The 21952-nt window shown below is 37.7% G+C and overlaps 1 protein-coding gene and 1 pseudogene across 7 annotated transcripts in view; one reads left to right on the top strand and one right to left on the bottom strand.

The window, feature by feature from the left end:
• Window positions 1-21952, bottom strand: part of UBR3 (ubiquitin protein ligase E3 component n-recognin 3) — a 244481-nt gene that overhangs the window by 210538 nt on the left and 11991 nt on the right. The gene's annotated exons all lie outside the window — the stretch shown is intronic.
• Window positions 112-1043, top strand: LOC101088015 (annotated as a pseudogene).

The following is a 21952-nucleotide window of genomic DNA, read 5'->3' as shown; positions in this document are numbered from 1 at the left end:
ATCCCGCTCTAGCAAAATTTACTATAACTTTTAGTGTTCAAAAGCAAATGAGCGGAAAAAAGCTTTGGTGGGTCTTGTCGCGGTTCCCACCTTTGCCTTCATCTCTGCAGCATGGTTTTCATAACCTGGCAATTTGTGTACTCTGTGTGCTCCTCATCTGCTACCTCAGCCTCCGTGAATAAAATCATCATCAACTACATGTTGGTTACTGGCAGCAAGATGATGGGCACTGACATCACCCAGGTTGCTGCAGCAACTGGCCACAACGGTGTTGGTGGACCAGACAGAGGACATGCTGGCAAAATCTAGAAATGAGATTGAGGAAAGCCTTAGGAAAGTGGCAGAGAAGAAGTCTGCATAAAACCCCAAGGCGGGTGATGAATTTGTGGAGAAGACCCTGAGCAACATATCAACCAGCATGGATGCAGCATCCATAATCCACAGCATGGACTTGGTGGTAGAGGCCATTCTGGAGAATTTAAAGATGAAGAATGACTTCTTCAAGAGGTTGAACAAGTTTGCCTCTGAACGTACAATCTTTGCCAGCAACATTTCCTCTCTGCAGTCTACAAACATAGCCAATGCCACCATAAGACAGGACTGATTCGCTGGACTCCATTTCTTCAACCCAGTGCCCTTGATAAAGCTTGTGGAGGTCATTAAAACACCACTGACCGACCAGAATACACCTGAATCTCTGACAGACTTCAGCAAAGCCCTGGAAAACCATCCGGTTTCTTGTAAGAACACGTCTGAGTTTACTGTGAACTGTCTCCTAGTGCCATACCTCATGGAAGCAGTCAGGCTGCATGAATGAGTAACACATCCAAAGGAAGATATCAACACTGCTATGAAGCTAGGAGCTGGTTACTCCATGGGCCCATTTGAGCTTGATTACATAGGGCTGGATACTACAAAGTTCATCATGGACAGGTGGCATGAAATGGAACCCTTTGCTTCAACCCAGCCTGTCCTTGAAGAAGTTGGTAGCGGAGAATAAGCTTGGCAAGAAGACTGAAGAAGGACATTGCAAATACAAGTGAGGCACAGTTTCTCTGCCTCTGCGAAGAAACCCTGTAAGCAATGTACCAGCAGCCCCCCAAGTACCCATGGGAATGTTCTCTGGTCAGACATTCCCTCATACAGCATAGTCCGTTCGATGTGGGGGTTTTTTGTTTTGTTTTGTTTTTAATGTTAGAGACAGAGTGAGAGAGAACACATGCACACATGGAGAGGAAAAACAGAGAGACAGAGACAGAGACAGAATCCTAAGCAGGCTCTGCACTATCATTGCGGAGCCTGACACGGGGCTCGATCCCACAGCCCCAGGATTATGACCTGAGCTGAAATCAAGAGTCAGAGGTCCAACCAATAGAGCCACCCATGCACCCCCAATGTGCATTTTGATTGTAATCTATCTGAAGTAATTATTTACACTAGTTATAAGAGTAGATTCCTCCATTGAGAACTAGTTCCCTTTTATATGCTGTTCATTCTGTGTATTTTCTAACAAGTTTTATAACTCCTGAAGCAAACATTTTTCTGAACCTTATCATTTTCTTCTTAATGTTTATTTTGAGAAGGAGTGTGAGCGTGGGGAGGGGCAGAGAGAGAATCCCAAGCAGGCTCTGAGCTGTCAGCGTGCAGCCCAACATGGGGCTCAATCCCATAAAGCATGGGATCATGACCTGTGCTACAATCAAGTCAACATGCTTAACTGACTGAGCCACCCAGGTGCCCCAAACCTTACCATTTTCATAAAGAATTGCCTGGATCCATTCACTTGTAAAGGGGACAGCCCTTCCTGTTAGTGCGTGCTAAGTTCATCACTGCCAGACAGTAATGAGCCATTGGACACATATGTGGTGTGTCTGTGAATGCTAGAGTGAGCGGCACTTGCATCTTGCATTTATGAGAACACATGCTACCTGCAGCTTCAAGCCTTACCCTACATTTTGGGCACAACATAAGATGTCATGTCTTTATTCAACTCCTGCTATTAGATTGGTAGGAACATCCCCATGGTTTGCAGGAAGAGGTTTTTTTTTTTTGTTTTGTTTTGTTTTTTAATGTTTATTGATTTTTGACAGAGAGAGAGACAGAGCATGAGCAGGGGAGGGGCAGAGACAGAGGGAGACACAGAATCCGAAGCAGGCTCCAGGCTCTGAGCTGTCAGCACAAAGCCCAACTCAGGGCTCGAACTCACAGACCAAGAGATCAAGACCTGAGCCGAAGTCAGACACTCAACCAACTGAGCCACCCAGGCGCCCCAGAAGAGGTTTCATTCACATCCAAAATCTGAGTGATTATCGTCTCTTTTTTTTTTTCATGAGAAATCATTGCTGCAAACTGCCTATAAATTGATTCTAATAAAATGCAATCTTTTAACCTGTGAAAATTTGAATTAAAATAAACATGAGTATAATTTAAAAAAAAAAAAAGCAAATGGGCAGAGGGCAAAGGAAAAAAGAGAGAGAGAAAGAGACAAACAAAGAAACAGACTTTTAGCTGTAGAGAACAAATTGATGGTTATCAAAGGGAGGTGGCTGGGGAGATGGGTGAAATAGGTAATGAGGATTAAGGAGTACATTAGTTGTGATTAGCACCAGGTATCGTACGGAAGTAATGAATCACAATATTGTACACCTGAAACTTTAACATCATATGTTAACTATACTGGAATTAAAATAAAAATTTAATTTTAAAAAAACTTTAAGTGTTCATACCCCGTCCCAGCATTTCTACTTCTAGGGATTTATTACACAGAAAAACTCCTAAATTTTTAAGACAGTATCTACAAAGATGTTTGCAATGCAAAAAAAAAAAAAAAAAAAAGCTAGCTAGAAACAACTCGTGTTCAGTAATAAAGGTTATCCAAATTATGGCAGATCCATAAAATACTTTATGTTTGTTAAAGAGAATGAGGTAGATCAACAAGTACTGAAGTAGAATCATATCTAAGATAAATAGAGAAATGAACTACATAATAGTATACATATTGTAATATCTTTATAATTAAAATTTTGGAGAAAGAATAGGAAGGAAAATGTTAATACGTGTAAGAAAAAAATATTTATATCAAATACATGTATCTGTGGAATATTAACCAGGAATATTAATTGGTGGAAATTAACCAGGAATACAATATATAACACACTCTGACTTCTACATTAATTCTACCTATAATATTTGAATTTTGTGTAACAAACACATGCATAACTTTGTAATCAAAAGGAAAAGATTTACACTAAAAGCAAACAAACAATAAGTTATGTCATTCATTTGGTTTTAGTTCTACAATTTACAGTTTTAATTCTGAACATTTCTGGATTCATAGACTCCTTTGAGAATCTAATGAAAGTTATAACTCTTTCTTAAGAAAAATATATACAGGGGCGCCTGGGTGGCTCAATCATTTAAGCATCTGGCTTCAGCGCAGGTCATGATCTCACTGCTCATGACTTTGAGCCCCACGTCTGTCTCTGTGCTAACAGCTCGGAGCCTGGAGCCAGATTCAGATTCTGTCTCCGTCTCTGGCTCTCTGTCTCTGTCTCACTCTCTCTCAAATATAAAACATAAGAAAAGTTTTTTTAAAAACCATATTAAAAAAAGGAAGAAAGAAGGACCACAAAACAGAGTGGTCACACACTGCTGAAGCCTATCTATCCTTAATGTTAGGTCAACAGATTACAGTATAGAGAGATACAGATTTCCTCAGTCCTCAAGGCAGACAGATGGGCAGGGTCGGAGCAGCCTCCTCAATTGCTTCTGTGGCCCATCCAAATATCATTTCCATGTCTAGCATACTATGAAAAAGGTTAGGAAGTACTGTATCTTAAGGTCCAAACCTTTATTTTAAAGGTAATATGGTTGGGGTACCTGGGTGGCTCAGTCAGTTAAGTGTCCGACTTCGGCTCAGGTCATGATCTCATGGTTCATGGGTTCGAGCCCCATGTCGGGCTCTTTGCTGACAGCCTAGAGTCTGGAGCCTGCTTCTATATCTCCCTCTCTCTCTGCCCCTCCCCCACTCTCACTCTGTCTCTCTGTCTCTGAAAAATAAATAAACATTAAAGATAAATAAGGTTGTGTCAAGATGGCCAAGTAGTTTAAGGCACCAGACTCAAGCACCTGCTTCATAAAGATAAAGATAAATATGAACTTCAGAACATCTTTCAGCTGTGACACACAAAATCTAATAAGCAAAATCAAGGAAAGATTTCTATTTTTAAAAGCTTAAAAAAAAAAAAAAAAGTCTGGCCTGTGTGACAGGTTAGACAAGTGGTGATCGAAGATAATTTAATTATACTGCCTACAAGGATAAATATGAAGAACAAACAACAGATGAAAGGAAAGCCAGAAGAGAAGAATGGGAACACATACACTAAAGGATGCAATGAAAAACTTGACAGTTGAAAAGCAGGAAAAGAGAAAGGATTAGATGAAGGAGAGCATAGAAAGCTCTCTTAGACACTTTCCATGTAGAAAAGAAATGAATTCAAAAGTGCTACTGGGCAGCCAGTGAAGAACAATTTGAACAGTGTCAAGTGGCATCAAAGAGTGAAATTTCAACCTTGAACTAACTATGCCTAAGGAACAAGAGTGGTCTAAGCAACCTGGGGACTGGGATTACAGGAGTATATCAGATGGCTATTGACTGAAAAAATTAATAGCCAGAAGACTTAAGGACCAAGCTCTGTGAGCTAGTTAAAATAACGTAAGACTGTGCAATACTGGTATAACACATTATAAGATCGACAAAATTGGTTTTCATATTTCAAACTGATCATAGTGTGGGAACTAAAGCATCTTACATATTACATAGCAAGTGTTCAATGAAGACTTGAGGAAATGAATGAATCTAATAATAGAACACCAAGATGATTTCAAGGGCATCCAGTTAAAAAATAACCAGACTTCCTGTGAACAACAACAACAAAAAGGACTAGACACCCATTTAATAATACGAGCTTTTCAATTATATTTTAAAGAACCACTGTATGCCTGACACTGACAACTTAGGCCCCAGGAATACAGGGGCCTTGCTCCCATGGAGCTAATTTTCTACTGGGGGAGTGAGTAGAAGATGACAGAGAGAGAAACAAAAACATAAATATGAATAATAAGCTCTGCAAAAATAATTTGACGGCATGATTTACAAAATGTGTCTACCAGGCTCCTTTAAATTGGGTTTGAAATGGAAGGCCTTTCTGAAGAGGTGATATTTAGGATACACGCCAAATGACATAAAGAAGCTAGGCTAGGCACACCAAGCTCTGTAGGTATATTGTCAAGAGGTCTGACAAAAGCCAACTGCGTATAAACAGGTATGAAAGATCTCTCCCCAAGTGAACAGGAAGAGGCCTTTCTAGACAACTGGTATGGCTCCAAAGAAAAAATGAGGCAGAAAGTAATGTGTTCACAATAGCAGCTCACAGGTCACAGATACTTTCTTCAAAGAATCCAGCAGTTTTGAATGATTAAGAAGATTAAATATTCCTTAGTGGAACAGGATGTTATGGCAATAATAGAAAGGTTGAACAGAACTACAGAAACAGTTAATAAAATAACCTCTCCAAATTTTATTTTACCTCAACTTTTTAAAATTTTTCATTGAAATATAACTGATAGAAAATTTCCAAAAAAATAAGTGCAGCTCAGTGAAGTATCACAAACAGCACACCTATGTAACCAACTAGATCTAGAAACAAAACATTCCCAGTATCCCAGAAACTCTCCTTGTGACTCCTACGATACTGAGTTTAAATGACTAAAAGCGGAATTCCAGGATTCGGAGAGAAGGGAGGAGACAGGATGGGAAGGGAGTGGACAGAACCAGAGAGGAGAAAGGGGAAGAAAGAAAAAAGGACCAGAGATTCCTGGTGGTCCATTTGCAAATTATTAAGACTTAGTTGGGGGGGAGAGGGGGGGAGGCTAGGACAGTAAGAAAAGGCCAATTCAAATAACTCAAGCACATATTTCAAAAATTAGAAAAGCATCTAAGATAAGCTCCCCTAAAAATCAGACTGTGGCATATACATCCCATTCCCAATTTAGCACAAATTACACACATATATACTATTCTGCATATAATTTAAGGTAATTCACAAAGACCCCTGGAAAGACAGGCATCGCATATTAAAAGCCCTTGAAATAAACTGTTCTCTTCATTTTACAGATGGGGAAACCTCAGAAACACTAAATGACATGCCTAACTAGTAAAATTGTTTAAAAAAAAAAAATTCCTAAAGATCACAAAAGACATACCGTAAAGATATATGGTTTCCACTAAATTGACCTATATATTTATAGGTAAAAATACCAGTAAGGAATAAACAAGGTCATTCTGAGATTCCTATGGAAAAGAAAGGCTAAGAAAATTTTGAACAATAAGAGTAATAATAAAATAGCTTTACCAGATATTAAAACTTACTTTAAGGTTAAAATAATCAAAACTGTGGTAGACAGCTTTTAGGGAGCTTACCTTTTAGAAGACAGTAATAGACATTAATGATAAATATAATTAAATAAAACATAAAGTAAAGAAAGGTGAAGTTAGGTCAGAAATTCAGTTCCAAATTCACCTATATGTGTTCTTATGCCATTTCTCTAGATATACAGTTCTACATCCCTAATTTGTACAGCTTAAAGTATTAATTCATCTCATGTCTAAAATTATTAGAAATAAAGAAAACAAATCCCATCTATATAGATTTAATATTATTTGGTGAGGCCTAAAGTACTACCAAAACAAAAGCAAAATATTTATGAAAACTCTAAGTTCTAAATTCAGTCACAGTGTGCATATAGGATCAGAAGACATGTAAATTAGAGATGTACAGTAAATTAGAAGACATGTAAATTAGAGATGTACAGTAAATTAGAAGACAGCAAAATTAGAGATGTACATGTATTAAAGTATTAAAATAGTAAATAAATCATATTGAATGCTCGCGGGCAGAAAGGAAACAATGTGGTAATGGTACATAAAAAGGTGTATCAATGGACAAATTAATTATTGTGAATCCAAATACAGAATCAAATCCATATGGAATTTAATTCATGACAAGGCAGATTTCAATCTATGAGGAAAACATGGTTTATTATGAATGATACTGAGATGAACTGAGTAACCAGCAAAGATTCAGGGGAGGAGTAATCTCCTCACACCTTATACCATGATAACAGATAAATAAGACCCATATCAAACTTCTACAGATGAAAAATATCAGAAATGAAAAATACACCACACAGGATAACAGTAGATTAGACACTAGAAAAAAAAAAGATGAGCGATTTAACTAACCTAACAATAAGAAATGGGGCGTCTGGGGGGGCTCAGTTGGTTTAGCATTTGATTCTTAACTTAAGGTCAGGTCATGATCCCAGGATCATGGGACTGAGCCCCGTGTCAGGCTCTGTGCTAAGCATGGAGCCTGCTGAAGATTGTCTCCCTCTTTCTCACTGCCCCTCTCCCCCGCTCATCCATGCACATGCGCGCACGCTCCCTCTCCTCTCTAAAATAAATAAATAAAATTATTAAAAAAATAAGAAACTATCCAAAATAAAGCACAGAGACTGAGAACATAAACAAAACTTATGTGAAGAGTGACAATAACAAGCAGTCTTGCATTACCCTGGAAACCCAAAAAGGGGAGGAGGGGAGAAAACACAAATATCTGAAGAATGGCTGAAGTTTCCCCAAATTTGCTGAAAACCATAAAATTACAGATCCAAGAACTCATCAAATCCCAACCAGAATAAACTTTTTTTAAAGCCATACAAAGGCACTTCATAATCAAACTGCTGAAAAACAGTGGTAAGAAAATCTTCAAAGTGGGGCGGCTGAGTGGCTCAGTCGGGTTAAGTGTCCAACTTCAGCTCAGGTCATAATCTCGCAGCTCATGAGTTCGAGGCCTGCGTCGGGCTCTGTGCTGACAGATCAGAGCCTGGAGCCTGCTTCGGATTCTGTGTCTCCCTCTGTCTCTGCCCCTAACCCACTCGCATTCTGTCTCTCTCAAAAATAAATAAACATTAAAAAAATTTTTTTTTTAAAAAAGAAAATCTTTGGGGCGCCTGGGTGGCTCAGTCAGTTGAGCGTCCAACTTCAGCTCAGGTCACGATCTCACGGTTCGTGAGTTTGAGCCCCACATCGGGCTCTTTGCTGATGGCTCGGAACCTGGAGCCTGGTTTGGATTCTGTGACTCCCTCTCTCTCTGCCCCTCTCCCACTTGTGCTCTGTCTCTCTCTGTCTCTCTCTCTCTCAAAAATAAATAAATGTAAAAAAAATTTTTTTTTCATTTAAAAAAAATAAATAAAAGGAAAATCTTCAAAGCAACCAGAAGAAAATGACCCATTATGTACAGAGCAACAAAAATATAAAGGACGGCAGACTTTTCAACAGGAGCTGCATAATCAGAACACAATGTAGAACCATATTTAAAGCGCTAGAATTAAAAAACCAAACCTGTGACTCTAGAATTCTTACCTCAAAGAAAACACCCTTCAAAACTGAAGGTAAATGAAAACTTTCCAGACAAAATCTTTCCACAGAAAATTCATTGCTATCATACCTGTACCATAAGAAATATTAAAGGAAATTTTTCAAGCAATATTATGATAAGCCCACATGGCAGGAAACTGATCCTCCTGTCAACAGTCATGTGAGTGACCCACCTTGAAGGTGGATCTTCCAGTCCCTGGAAGACTATAAACCCAGCCAAGGTTTTTACTACAACCCCATGAGACACTATGCCAAAACAACCCACATAAGCCACTTCCAAATCCCTAGTCCATAGAAACTATGAGATGACAAATTTTTATTGTTTGAAGCTTCTAAGTTTCAGAGTGATTTGTTACGCAGTGATAGATAACTACCAAAAACACTATCAACAAACTAGACCTAACCAACAATAATAGAACACTACAAACTACAACAGCTAGAAGCTCATTCCATTGTTCATAAAATATATCCTAATAAATACCTTTTATCATTTTTAAGAAGTACTAGGATATTACTGACTGACAGAATTATGTAGTCAAACACACAGACCTTTTCAAATGATCTACACTGTATATGTTTACCAACATACATGTCAATATACCCACTCTCCATCCTCTTCTTCCTACTGAACTGTGACCCTCAAAAATTCATACATTGAAGTCCTAACCCCCACTGTGACTGTATGTGGAGACAGGACCTTTGAGGAGGTAACTAAGGTTAAGTGAAGTCATAGAATGGAGCCCTAATCCAATACAACTAGTGTCACTGAGAGAAAAATAGGGGCGCCTGGGTGGTTCAGTTGTTTGAGCATCTGACATCAGCTCAGATCATGATTTCATGGCTCATGGGTTCAAGACCCACATTGGTCTCTGTGCTTACAGCTCAGAGCCTGAAGCCTGCTTCAGATTCTGTGTCTCCCTCTCTCTCTGCCCCTCCCCCACTCGTACTCTGTCTCTCAAAAATAAACATAAAAAAAAAAAAAAAAAAGAAGAGAAAGAGACACCAGGGTTACACACATACACACAGGAAAGACCATGTGCAGATACAGGGTTAAGGCAGCCATCTATGGCCCAGGAGAGAAGCCTCAGTAGAAACCAAACCTGCCAGCACCTTGATCTTGGACTTCCAGGCTCCAGAACTGTGAAAAATAAATTTCTACTGTTTAAGCCCCCGTCTATGGTATTATGTTATGGCAGCAAGCTAATATACTCCCTCAATGGGACACAACTGCCTAAATACACAATGGAGCCCGCCTTATGGCCAGCACTGAAATTAGTCCAAACCAGACTGATGGCTTTTCAGTACTGACAAGCAAAAAATATCAACGAATGGTATATGGATCTTACCACTTTATGGTATTGAAACATTTTAAATGAACATTACACAAACTATGTTCTCAGACCACAAAGCAATTAAAATGGAAACCAGTAACAGACATAGGCTTAAAAATCCTTAAAAATTTGAAAATTTACACACCTGCAAACAATGCATGGACCATGCTTAGTGTTTGGCTAAGTACTAAAGCAATGGATATTCTCATTGTACTGACGGAGAAGAGTGTAAATTAACATACCAAATATGAGGACAATTTGGCAATATTGTATTAAAAGTATAAATGCATACCTATTTCACCCAGTAATTCAAGGAATTAGAGTCAGGATTGCCTAATTTCTGATCTAGAACTTTTTCACAAAACCTACAAGAACATTTTTTCAAGGTACAAAGAAAGAATTTTCATATGGTGTCCAGATGAAAGAGTTAAGCTGTAAGATGTAGTATAGCCAAAATAATAAAATATTATAACCCCCATAGTTTTCAACAGCTTGAACAATCAAAGAGAAAAATAAAATAAAATAAAAAATGTTTAAAGGAGGTGAATTCAAAAAATTCTACCAAGCAGGACACAAAGACTGGCACTTAGCCAGGGAGCATAGCCTAGGGACCCACCCAATCAAGGCTGATTAAGGACCTAGCCTGTGGCCCCACCCAATCACAGAGTCCAACTAGCTACACTACTTGGCCAGGAAGCACAGCCTGCGATTCTGTCCAACCAGAGATTATTATGGAGCCCAGCCAATGGCCCTGCCTGACCATAGAACCCAGCCAGCAGCCCCACCTGAATGCAGACTCATCTGACAGTAAAACCCAGCCAGGGGACCCCTCTCAACTTAAGAGCACAGGCAGTGGCTCCACCCAACCAGACACCCTGAAGTGCTGCTTGCCAATGAATAGTATCAGCTGGCCCATTCAGAATCCCAGGCTGAGGTGAATGAAGAAAATCTTTCCCTACCAAGGTGAACATGTAAAGACTGGAAAAGGAGACCACTTCCTCAAATGCACACATACCAACATAAGGATAGAAGGATCAAGAAGAATCAGGTAAACCTGAAACCACCAAAGGAAATCAATTAAGGTTCCTCTATGAAGAAATGGAGATGAACTGAATGACAAAGAATTCAGAATAATCTTCTTAAATAAGTTTTGTGAACTACAAGAAAACCCTGATAGAAAATAAGCAAAAATACAGGGAAAATACATGAATAGAATAAGTTCAAGAAGAAATGAAAATCATTTAAAAAACAGAAATTCTAGAGCTGAAGAATATAACTGAACTGAAAAATTCAACAGAACTATTCAATAGCAGACTTCACCAGGAAAGAATTCATAAAAACAAGACATGTCATTTGAAATCTCCAGTCAGCAGAGCAAGAGGAAAAAAAGAATAAGAAAGAATGAAGAAAGCTACAGGACTCATAAGACACGACTCAAACAAACAACATACATCATTATGGGAATCACAAAAGGAGGACAGAGAGAAGGGGACCAAAAGTCTATTTAAAGAAATAATGGCTGCGACGCCTAGGTGGCACAGTTGGTTACGCATTTGGCTCTAGGGGCGCCTGGATGGCTCAGTCAGTTGAGCGTCCCACTTCGGCTCAAGTTATGATCTCCCAGTCCATGAGTTTGAGCCCTGTGTTGGGCTCTGTGCTGACAGCTCAGAGCCTGGAGCCTGCTTCAGATTCTGTGTCTTCCTCCCTCCCTGCACCTCCTCCATTTGCACTTTGTCTGTCTATCTGTCTCTCTCTCTCTCTTTAAAATATATTTTTAAAAATATATTTTTTAACAAAAAAAAAAGCATTTGACTCTTGATCTCAGCTCAGGTCATGATCTCACAGTTTGTGAGTTTGAACCCCACATGGGCCTGTGTGCTGATGGAGCAGTCTGCTTGGGATTCTATCTCTCCTTCTCTCTGCCCCTTCCAGCTTGTGCCTTCTCTCTCTCTCTCTCTCTCTCTCTCTCTCTCTCTCTCTCTCTCTCTCTCAAAATAAACTTAAAAGAAAATTTTTAAATAAAGAGATAATGGCTGAAAACATCCCAAATTTGGGGAAATAAAAGAACACCAAGACTCAGGAGGCCCTAAAGTCCCTAAGTAGGTTTAGTCCCAAAAGGTCTACATTGAGACACATTATCATTAAGTTATCAAAACCACATATCTGACAAAAGACAAGTATCTAGAATATATTAAGAAATCTCAAAACTCAACTGTAGGGGCGCCTGGGTGGCTCAGTCGGTTGAGCGTCCGACTTCAGCTCAGGTCACGATCTCACCGTCCGTGAGTTCGAGCCCCGCGTCGGGCTCTGGGCTGATGGCTCAGAGCCTGGAGCCTGCTTCCAGTTCTGTGTCTCCCTCTCTCTCTGCCCCTCCCCTGTTCATGCTCTGTCTCTCTCTGTCTCAAAAATAAACGTTAAAAGGGGCGCCTGGGTGGCGCAGTCGGTTAAGCGTCCGACTTCAGCCAGGTCACGATCTCGCGGTCCGTGAGTTCGAGCCCCGCGTCAGGCTCTGGGCTGATGGCTCAGAGCCTGGAGCCTGTTTCCGATTCTGTGTCTCCCTCTCTGCCCCTCCCCCGTTCATGCTCTGTCTCTCTCTGTCCCAAAAATAAATAAACGTTGAAAAAAAATTTTAAAAAAAAAAAAAATTTTTTTAAAAATAAAAAAAAAACTCAACTGTAAAAAACAAACAAAAAAAAACAATTCAATTAGAAAGTAGGCAAAAGAGGGACACTTGGGTGGCCCAGCTGGTTGAGCATCTGACTTTTGATTTTGGCTCAGGTCATGATCCCAGGATCCTGGGAGCAAGCCCCACATTGGGGTTTAGGATTCTCTCTCTCTCTCTCTCTCACTCTCTCTCTCTCTCCCCCTCTGCCCTTTTCCCCCACTTGTGTGCTCTCACTCTCTCTCGCTCTAAAAGGAAAATAAACAGCAACACAATAATATAATAAGAAACTGTGATACTTCACTCTCAACAATGGATAGATCATCCAGACAGGAAATTAATAAGGAAACAGCAGATGGGAACAACACTATAAACCAAACAGATGTAACAGACACATACAGAACATTCCATCCAACAGTGACAGAATACACATTCATCTCAAAACAGAACATTTTCCTAAAAAGATCATATGTTAGACCACAAAACAAGTCTTAACAAATTTAAGAAACTGAAATTACATCTTTTCTGAACACAATGAAAACTATAAAACTAAAAATCAATAACAGGAGAGAAACTGGGATTCTCACAAACACACAGAAATTAGACAATAAACTCCTGAACAACCAACAGATCGAAAAAGAAAGGAAAATAAAAAAATATCTTGAAACAAATGAAAATGGAAACAAACCAAACTAAAACCTACAAGATGCAGAAAAAGCAGGTATAAGAGGGAAATTTATAGCTATAAATGCCTACATTAAGGAAAAAGAAAGATTACAAATAAACAACCTACCTCGACATGTCAAGGATCGAGGGGGAAAAAAAGAAAGAACAAAGCCCAAAGCAGAAGGAAGAAAACAGAACAGAGCAGAAATAAATGAAATTAAAAATGGAAAACCAATAGAAAAGAACAACAAAACTAAGAGTTGGTTTTTTGAAAAGATAAACAAAACTGACCAATCTTTAAGTAGACTAATCAACAGAAAAAGAACGATGACTCAAATTAATAAAATTATAAATGAAAGAGAAGAAATTACAATTAGCACAGAAATACAAAGGATAAGAGTCTACTATAAACAATTAAATACCAAAAATTTGACAATCTAGAAGAAATGGATAAATTCCTAGAAACATACAACCACTGAAGACTGAATCAATGAAAAAAAACAGAAAATCTGAACAGACCAATAACATAAAGAGACTGAATCAGTAATCAAATCCCTCCCAGACAAAAAAGCCCAGGACCAGATGGCTTCACTGGTGAATTCCGCCAGACATTTAAATAAGAATTAATGCCAATCCTTCTCAAATTCTTCCAAAATACCAAGAGGAATGAACACTCTCAATTTCATTTTGCGAGGCAAACATTACTCTGATAAGACACTAAAAGAAAAGAAACTTACAGGCCAATATCCCTGATGCATACTGATGCAAAAATTCTCAACAAAATGCTAGCAAACTGAACTCAACAGCACATGAAAAAATCAGATCCTACACCAAAAGGGATTTACCCCTGGGATATAAAGATGGTTCCAAATATGCAAATTAATCAATGTAACACCACATTAAGAGAATGATGGATAAAAATCATACAATAATCTCAACAGATGCAGAAAAAGTATGTGACAAAAATCAACATCTGTTTCATGATAAAAACTCCACAAGAGTGTTATGCTAAGTGAAATAAGCCATACAGAGAAAGACAGATACCATATGGTTTCACTCTTATGTGGATCCTGAGAAACTTAACAGGAACCCATGGGGGAGGGGAAGGAAAAAAAAAAAGAGGTTAGAGGAGGAGAGAGCCAAAGCATAGGAGACTCTTAAAAACTGTGAACAAACTGAGGGCTGATGGGGGGTTGGAGGGAGGGGAGGGTGGGTGATGGGTACTGAGGAGGGCACCTGTTGGGATGAGCACTGGGTGTTGTATGGAAACCAATTTGACAATAAATTTCATATATTAAAAAAAAAAACTCCACAAATTGAGTACAGAGGAAATAAACTTCAACATAATAAAAGTTATATACGGCAAGCCCATAGCTAACCTCATACTAAATGGTGAAAAAATGAAAGCTTTCCTCTACAATCATGAACAAGATATGGATGCCTACTATCATCACTTCTACTCAACAAAGCACTAGAAGTCCTAATGACAACAACTAGGCAAGAACAAGAAATAAAAGGCATTCAAATCAGAAAGAAAAAAGTGAAATTATCTGTTTACAGACGACATATTATACACAGAAAACCCTAAAGACTGCACCAAAAAACGATTAGAATATTACTAGTATCACAGGATACAAATCAACATACAAAAATCAATTGCATTTTTATATTCTAACAATGAATTATATGCAAGTAAAATGAAAAAAAAAATCTCATTTATAGTAGTAGCAATAAGATATGTAGAAATAAATTTAACAAAGGAGGTGAAAGATTTGTGCACTGAAAACTATAAAATACTGTTGAAAGAAATTGAAGACACAAATAAATGGAAAGATATCCCATGTTCATGGACAGGAAGAATTAATATTGTTAAAATGTCCATACTAGGGGCACCTGGGTGGCTCAGTCGGTTGAGCATCCAACTTCGGTTCAGGTCATGATCTCGCGATCCGTGAGTTCGAGCCCCGCGTCGGGCTCTGTGCTGACAGCTCAGAGCCTGGAGCCTGTTTCAGATTCTGTGTCTCCCTCTCTCTGACCCTCCCCCGTTCATGCTCTCTCTCCGTCTCAAAAATAAATAAACGTTAAAAAAAAAAAATTTTTTTTAAGAAAATAAAATGTCCATACTAGACAAAGCAATTTATAGAATCAGTGTGACCCCTATCAAAATTCCAATAGGGTTTTTCATAGAAATAGAAAAAAACATTTTGACATTTTTAAGACACCACACTTGACAACAGAATAATACACACTTTTTTCAAGTGCACATGGATCATTCACCAAGTTAGACCACATTCTGGGCTATGAAGGAAACCTTTAAAAAAAAAAGTTAACAATTTTATTTAGTTATTTATTTTTATTTTGAGAGAGAGAGAATCCATGCTCGGCGTACAGCCCAACATGGGGCTCAATCCCACAACCCTGGGATCATGACCTGAGCCAAAATCAAGAGTCAGACTCTCAACTGACATAGCCACCCAGGTGCCCCAAAGTTAACAATTTTTAAAAAGTTGATACATAAGTATGTTCTCTGACTATAACAGAATTCACCTAGAAATTATTAAAAAACAATCTTGGAAAATCCTCAAAACTTCTAAAAAATCTTTGGGCCAACAAGGAAGCCCTGGAACAGAAAATAGTGTGACTTGAATAAAAATAAAAACATTAAAATTTGTGGGATTCCTCTAAAAATGTACATAGAGAGAAATTTATAGTATCACTTACATTAGAAAAAGTCACAAAGCATTGATCTAAAAATGCCACCTTAAAAAAATCAAAAAGAAATGACAAAATTGAACCCAAACAAGAAGGAAGACAATAATCAAGAGCACATATCAGTGAAATAAATAACAGATGGGGGGGAAAAAAGAGAGAAATCAATAAAACCAAAAGCTGATTTCATGAAAAGGGCAACACAAATGAAAATTTTTGTTTGCTCAGAAATTCTATTTAGATGAAATGGACAAATTCTTTGAAAGATTAAAACTGCCAAACTATACATAAAAAAAAAAAAAAAAGTAACCTGAATAAGTACTACATTATTAAAGAAACTGGGGCGCCTGGGTGGCTCTGTCGGTCAGGCATCTGACTTCAGCTCAGGTCATGATCTCATGGTTCATGAGTTCGAGCCCCGTGTGGGGCTTGTCACTGGCAGCAGAGTCCACTTCGGATCCTCCATCTCCCTCTCTCTGCTCTTCTCCAGCTTGCACTCTCTCTCTCCAAAATAAATAAACTTAATAAAAAAGAAATTAAGTTTTTACTTAAAAAAGCTTCCAACAGTAAATACTCTAAACTTATTATTGTTTCACTGTCCAACTCCACCAAACATTTGAGGGAGAAATAGTTATATTCTTCATAAACCCTTAAAAATATATACATAGAAGAAGAAAACCTTCCCTCATCTTACGTAAGTAGCGTTACCTTGATACCAAAATCAGACAAAGATATTACCAAAGAAGAAAACAAACATATGACAAAAGAAGTCCAATATTCCTCTTGAACACAGAAACAAAAATCCTCACGTCAAAATACTAGCAATTGGAATCTAGCAATATGTAAAAAAAAGACATGCATCATGACCAAATACAGTTTATTCTAGGAATGCAAGACTGGTTCAATATTCAAAAATTATTCCATGTAATTCACCATACCTACAATTAAAAAGAAAAACCATACAATTATCTCATTTGAAGCAAAAAAATCACTTGACAAAATCCAACAACCCATTCATGATTTTTTTTAAAAATTTTTCTCAGCAAACAAGGAACAGAAGAGAAATTCCTCAATCTGAGAAAAGACATCTACAAAATCTTATAGCTAATATCATATTTAATGATAAAAGATTTACTTTTCCCTAACATCAGGAACAAGACAAGGATGTCCACATCTATCACTTCTGCTCAACAGTGTAATAGAGGTTCTGTTCCACATAATCAGGAAAATGAATAAACAGCACTAAGATTTGAAAGGAAGTAAAACTATATTCAGACTCAGCATACTCACCTACATAGAAAACCTAATGGAGTCTACAAAAAGCTACTAGAATAAATACGTTTAGCAAGGTTCAAAATCAATATACAAAATTTACTTGGATTTCTATTTACTAGCAACAATCAGAAATTGAAATATTTTCAACTACCACTTATAATAGTATACGAAATACTTAGGCATTTAAAAAATGTACAAGACGTGTTCACTGAAAGCTACAAAACATTGCTGAAAGAAATTAAAGAAGACCTTAAAAAATGAACAGATTTACTGTAAGTTGGAAGACTTAGTAATGTTAGGATGTCAGTTCTCCCCAAACTGATCTGCAGATACAACACAATCCCAGTCAAAATCTAAGCAGGCTTTCTTTCTTGTAGAAACTGATAGGTTTAATCTAAAATTCATATGGAAATGCAAAGTTACCCACAGTAACTTTGAAATTAAAAATACTAAAGTTGGAAAGTTGATACTATCTGATTTTACTATAATCTTACTACGGTAATCCAGAGAGTTTGGCTCTGGCATAAAAATAGAAAGTCCAGGGATGCCTGAGTGGCTCAGTCAGTTAAGCGCAGATCTTGATTTCAGCTCAGGTCATGATCTCACAGTTTGTGACATAAAGCCCCACTTTGGGCTCCATGCTGACAGTGCACAGTGCCTGCTTCTAAATCTCTCTCTCCCTCTCTCTCTGCTCCTCCCCAGCTCGTGCTCGCTCTCTCTGTCTCTCAAAATAAATAAATAAAAACTTTAAAAAATTAAAACAAACAAACAAACAAACAAACAAACAGAAAGTCCAGAAACATATCCACACATATATGGACAACTCTTTTTTGACAAAGGTGCCAAAGCTATTCAATGAAGAAAGGACAGTATTTTCAACAACTGGATACCCATATGCAACAAAATGGACTTTGAGCCATACCTCATACCATATATAAAAATTAACTCAAAATTGATCATAGACCTAAACCTATAAAACTTCTAGAAGAAAATCTTGATGCTGAATTAGGTAAATACTTCTTGATCTAACATCAAAGATAGGATCCAAAAGAGGCCAACACATCGGTAAGTTGGACTTCACCGAAATTAAAAACCTCTGGTCTTCAAAAGATACTGTAAGTAGATAAGCCATAAACCAGGAAAAAATATTTGCAAATCATATACCTGAAAAATTACTTGCATCCACAATAGATAAGGAACTATATCAAAAGTTAATAATTAGAGGGGCACCTGGGTGGCTCAGTCAGTGGAGCATGCAACTCTTGATCGCAAGGCTGGGAGTTCAAGCCTCATGTTGGAGCCTACTTTAAAAAATAAATTCAGGGGCGCCTGGGTGGCGCAGTCGGTTAGGCGTCCGACTTCAGCCAGGTCACGATCTCGCGGTCCGGGAGTTCGAGCCCCGCGTCAGGCTCTGGGCTGATGGCTCAGAGCCTGGAGCCTGTTTCCGATTCTGTGTCTCCCTCTCTCTCTGCCCCTCCCCCGTTCATGCTCTGTCTCTCTCTGTCCCAAAAATAAATAAGTGTTGAAAAAAAAAAATTTTTTTAAATAAAAAAAAATAAAAAAAAATAAAAATTCATTTGGGGCGCCTGGGTGGCGCAGTTGGTTAAGTGTCCGACTTCAGCCAGGTCACAATCTCACGGTCCGTGAGTTCGAGCCCCGCGTCAGGCTCTGGGCTGATGGCTCGGAGCCTGGAGCCTGTTTCTGATTCTGTGTCTCCCTCTCTCTCTGCCCCTCCCCCGTTCATGCTCTGTCTCTCTCTGTCCCAAAATAAATAAAAAACGTTGAAAAAAAATTTTTAAAAATAAATAAATAAATAAATTCATTAAATAAAATAAAATGGAAAAAAAAAGTTAATAATTAGAAACAAAGGAAAAAAATAAACCAGTAAGAAAAAAATAGGCAAAATATTTGAGCCAATACCAAACAAAATATATCAATGGCAAAAAAGGGCATGAAAAGATACTTTAAAAATTCATTAGCCATTAAGAAAATGCAAATTCATACTACAAGAAGACACCACTACATAGCTATTTGAAGAGCTGAAATTAAAAAGAATGACCAACAGCAAGTGTTAGCAAGAATTCAGAGGAACTGGAATTCTCACACATTGCTGATATAGACTGGAACATTCAATGGGAAAACATTTTGGAAGTTTCTTTAAAAGTTAGGGGTGTCTGGGTGGCTCAGTCAGTTAAGTGTCCAACTTCAGCTCAGGTTATGATCTCACGGTTTGTGAGTTTAAGCCCTGCATCGGGCTCTGTGGTGACAGCTCAGAGCCTGGAGCCTGCTTGGGATTCTGTGTCTCCATCTCTCTCTGACCCTCCCCTGCTGGCACTCTGTTTCTCTCTAAAATAAATAAACATTAAAAGAAAAATTTTTTAATAAGTAAATAAAAGTTAAACATTATGCGATTAATGTACTGAATGATACACTGAAAAATAATTGAAATGTAAACTTTTACAATATATACAAAACCATACTAAAAAACTTTTTAATTTTTAAAAAATTAAACATAAATCTACAATATGATCCACTCATAACATACTTAGGTATTTACCCAACAGATATGAAGTATCCCTACAAAGACTTGTTAATATCCATACAAAAACTTGAATACAAATGTTGATAGCAGCTTTATATGTAATAGCCCAACACTAGAAATGACTCAAATATTCATTGGCAGATGAACAAATAAACAAACTGTGGTATATCCATACAGTGGAATGCTACTTATCAATAAAGAAATGAACTACACAACATGAATGAATCTCAAAATAATTATGTTGAAAGACAACAAATCAAAAAATATGTATACATATTATATAATTCCATTTATACAAAATTCTAGAAAATAAATCCATAAATAAATAAATCCATAGCAACAGAATACAGATAGGTGGTTGCTGGGGGACAGGGCACAGGAAAAAGCTGGAGGTAGGGATTAAAAAAGGCACAAGGAACTTCACTCATATGAGGACTTTAAGAAACAAAACAGATGAACATAAGGGAAGGGAAACAAAAATAATACAAGAACAGGGAGAGGGACAAAACAGAAGAGACTCATAAATATGGAGAACAAACTGAGGGTTATGGGAGGGGATGTAGGAGGGGGGTTGGGCTAAATGGGTAAGGGACATTAAGGAATCTACTCCTGAAATCGTTGTTTCACTATATGCTAACTAATTTGGATGTATATTTTTAAAAATATGGATGTATATTTTAAAAAATAAAAAATAAAATTTAAAAAAAAAGGCACAAGGACCCTTTTGGGAATCATTGCTATGTTTACTATTTTGATTATGGTGATAGTTTTACAGGGGTATACATATTTGGCAACTTAAACAGTGGACTTTAAATGTGTACAGTTTGTAAGTCAATTATGCCTCCAACAAAGCTAATACCACAAAATTCCCTAAAATCATATGCAATTGCCTTGTTCAAGCATTCCAATGCAATGCTTCAAAAAAAAGGCTTTGCTTCTTATGGCTCTGTCCACAAGACCATCAGTATAAATAGAATATTAATACGACATGCCAAAATGTTTCACAGTCCTGGGCAATTAATCACATAAAATGGGAATAATACCATTCTCTATATGTGTGTGGTATCCCATTTAATTTAAAAAATTTTTGAAAATAAATAAATAAATTGAAGTAGGCACATCAAACATCATTCCCATTGTACATGTGAGAAAAACTATAGCCAAGGAAAATTAAGTGATTTACCCAAAGACAAAAAGATAACAAATGTTGGAGGTACAACCCAAACATGGCCTTACAGGTAGAAATGTTCTCACAAATTCTAAACTAAAAGTTACCAATTTCAAAGATACCCTGTCAAAAATGGGAGTTTTCTATAGATGACTGAGAAGCTAACTGGAGTTCTGTGATGATGAAAATATCACAGTTAATAAATCAGAACTATAACATATTCTTCCAAACCAGTATTCTAGGAAATTCTTCAATTACAGGGTGAGATTTCCAGAGATTCTTTCAAGAATATCTTCCATTAAACTGTCCCTACTTCTCCAAATAAAATCGCCTACGGGCAGGGTATCTCAACCTGAGCAATGAATAAGGGTTAAAATTCCCTTGAGAAGTCAAAACCCCAAATCTAGGCTGCATGCAAGTGTGGGGTTCAAATTTACATTACTCATGTCGTATTGGAACTCCCCAAGCCATATATTAATTTTTTTAATTGGCATTGGGATATCTGTGATATCTATGACAGCTGGCAGAACAAACAACAAACAAACCCAAACCACAAGGTATTCCCACAGCAAAAGCATTCCTACTTCACTCTACCACTGGACTTAAATACAAACACTAATGAAGAGATTACATTCCAAAATTGCAAAAACAGAAAGAAACCATCCATCAACAGAGTCAGTAGGCACAATACACGGCAGGTTTGTTTTCCAAAAAATTTGAAAAATAGAACAAAAAATTCTGAAAACACACACACACACACAACACACACACACACAGACAAATGTTTTTAAAATTAGTACAAGCATAGAAGGAATTGAAACCCTAACTAAAGAATAAGACTTTAGGGGGCACCTGGGCAGCTCAGTCGGTTAAGCATCTGACTCTTGATTTCAGCTCAGGTCATCATCTCATACAGTTCATGAGTTCAAGCCCCGCGCTGTCAGCATGGAGCCTGCTTGAGATTCTCTCTCCCTCTTTCTCTGCCCCCCCCCCCCGCTCTCGTGCACACATGTGCACACTCACACACGTGCGCGTGCTCTCTCTCTCTCTCTCTCTCAAAATAAACTTAAAAAAAAAAAAGAATAAGACTTTTTTTTTT

The sequence above is a fragment of the Felis catus genome, chromosome C1 (assembly GCF_018350175.1).
Source record: "Felis catus isolate Fca126 chromosome C1, F.catus_Fca126_mat1.0, whole genome shotgun sequence".
Classification (NCBI taxonomy): Eukaryota; Metazoa; Chordata; class Mammalia; order Carnivora; family Felidae; genus Felis; species Felis catus.
The sequence above is the reverse complement of the archived record's forward strand: the minus strand, read 5'-3'. Positions and strand labels throughout refer to the sequence as shown.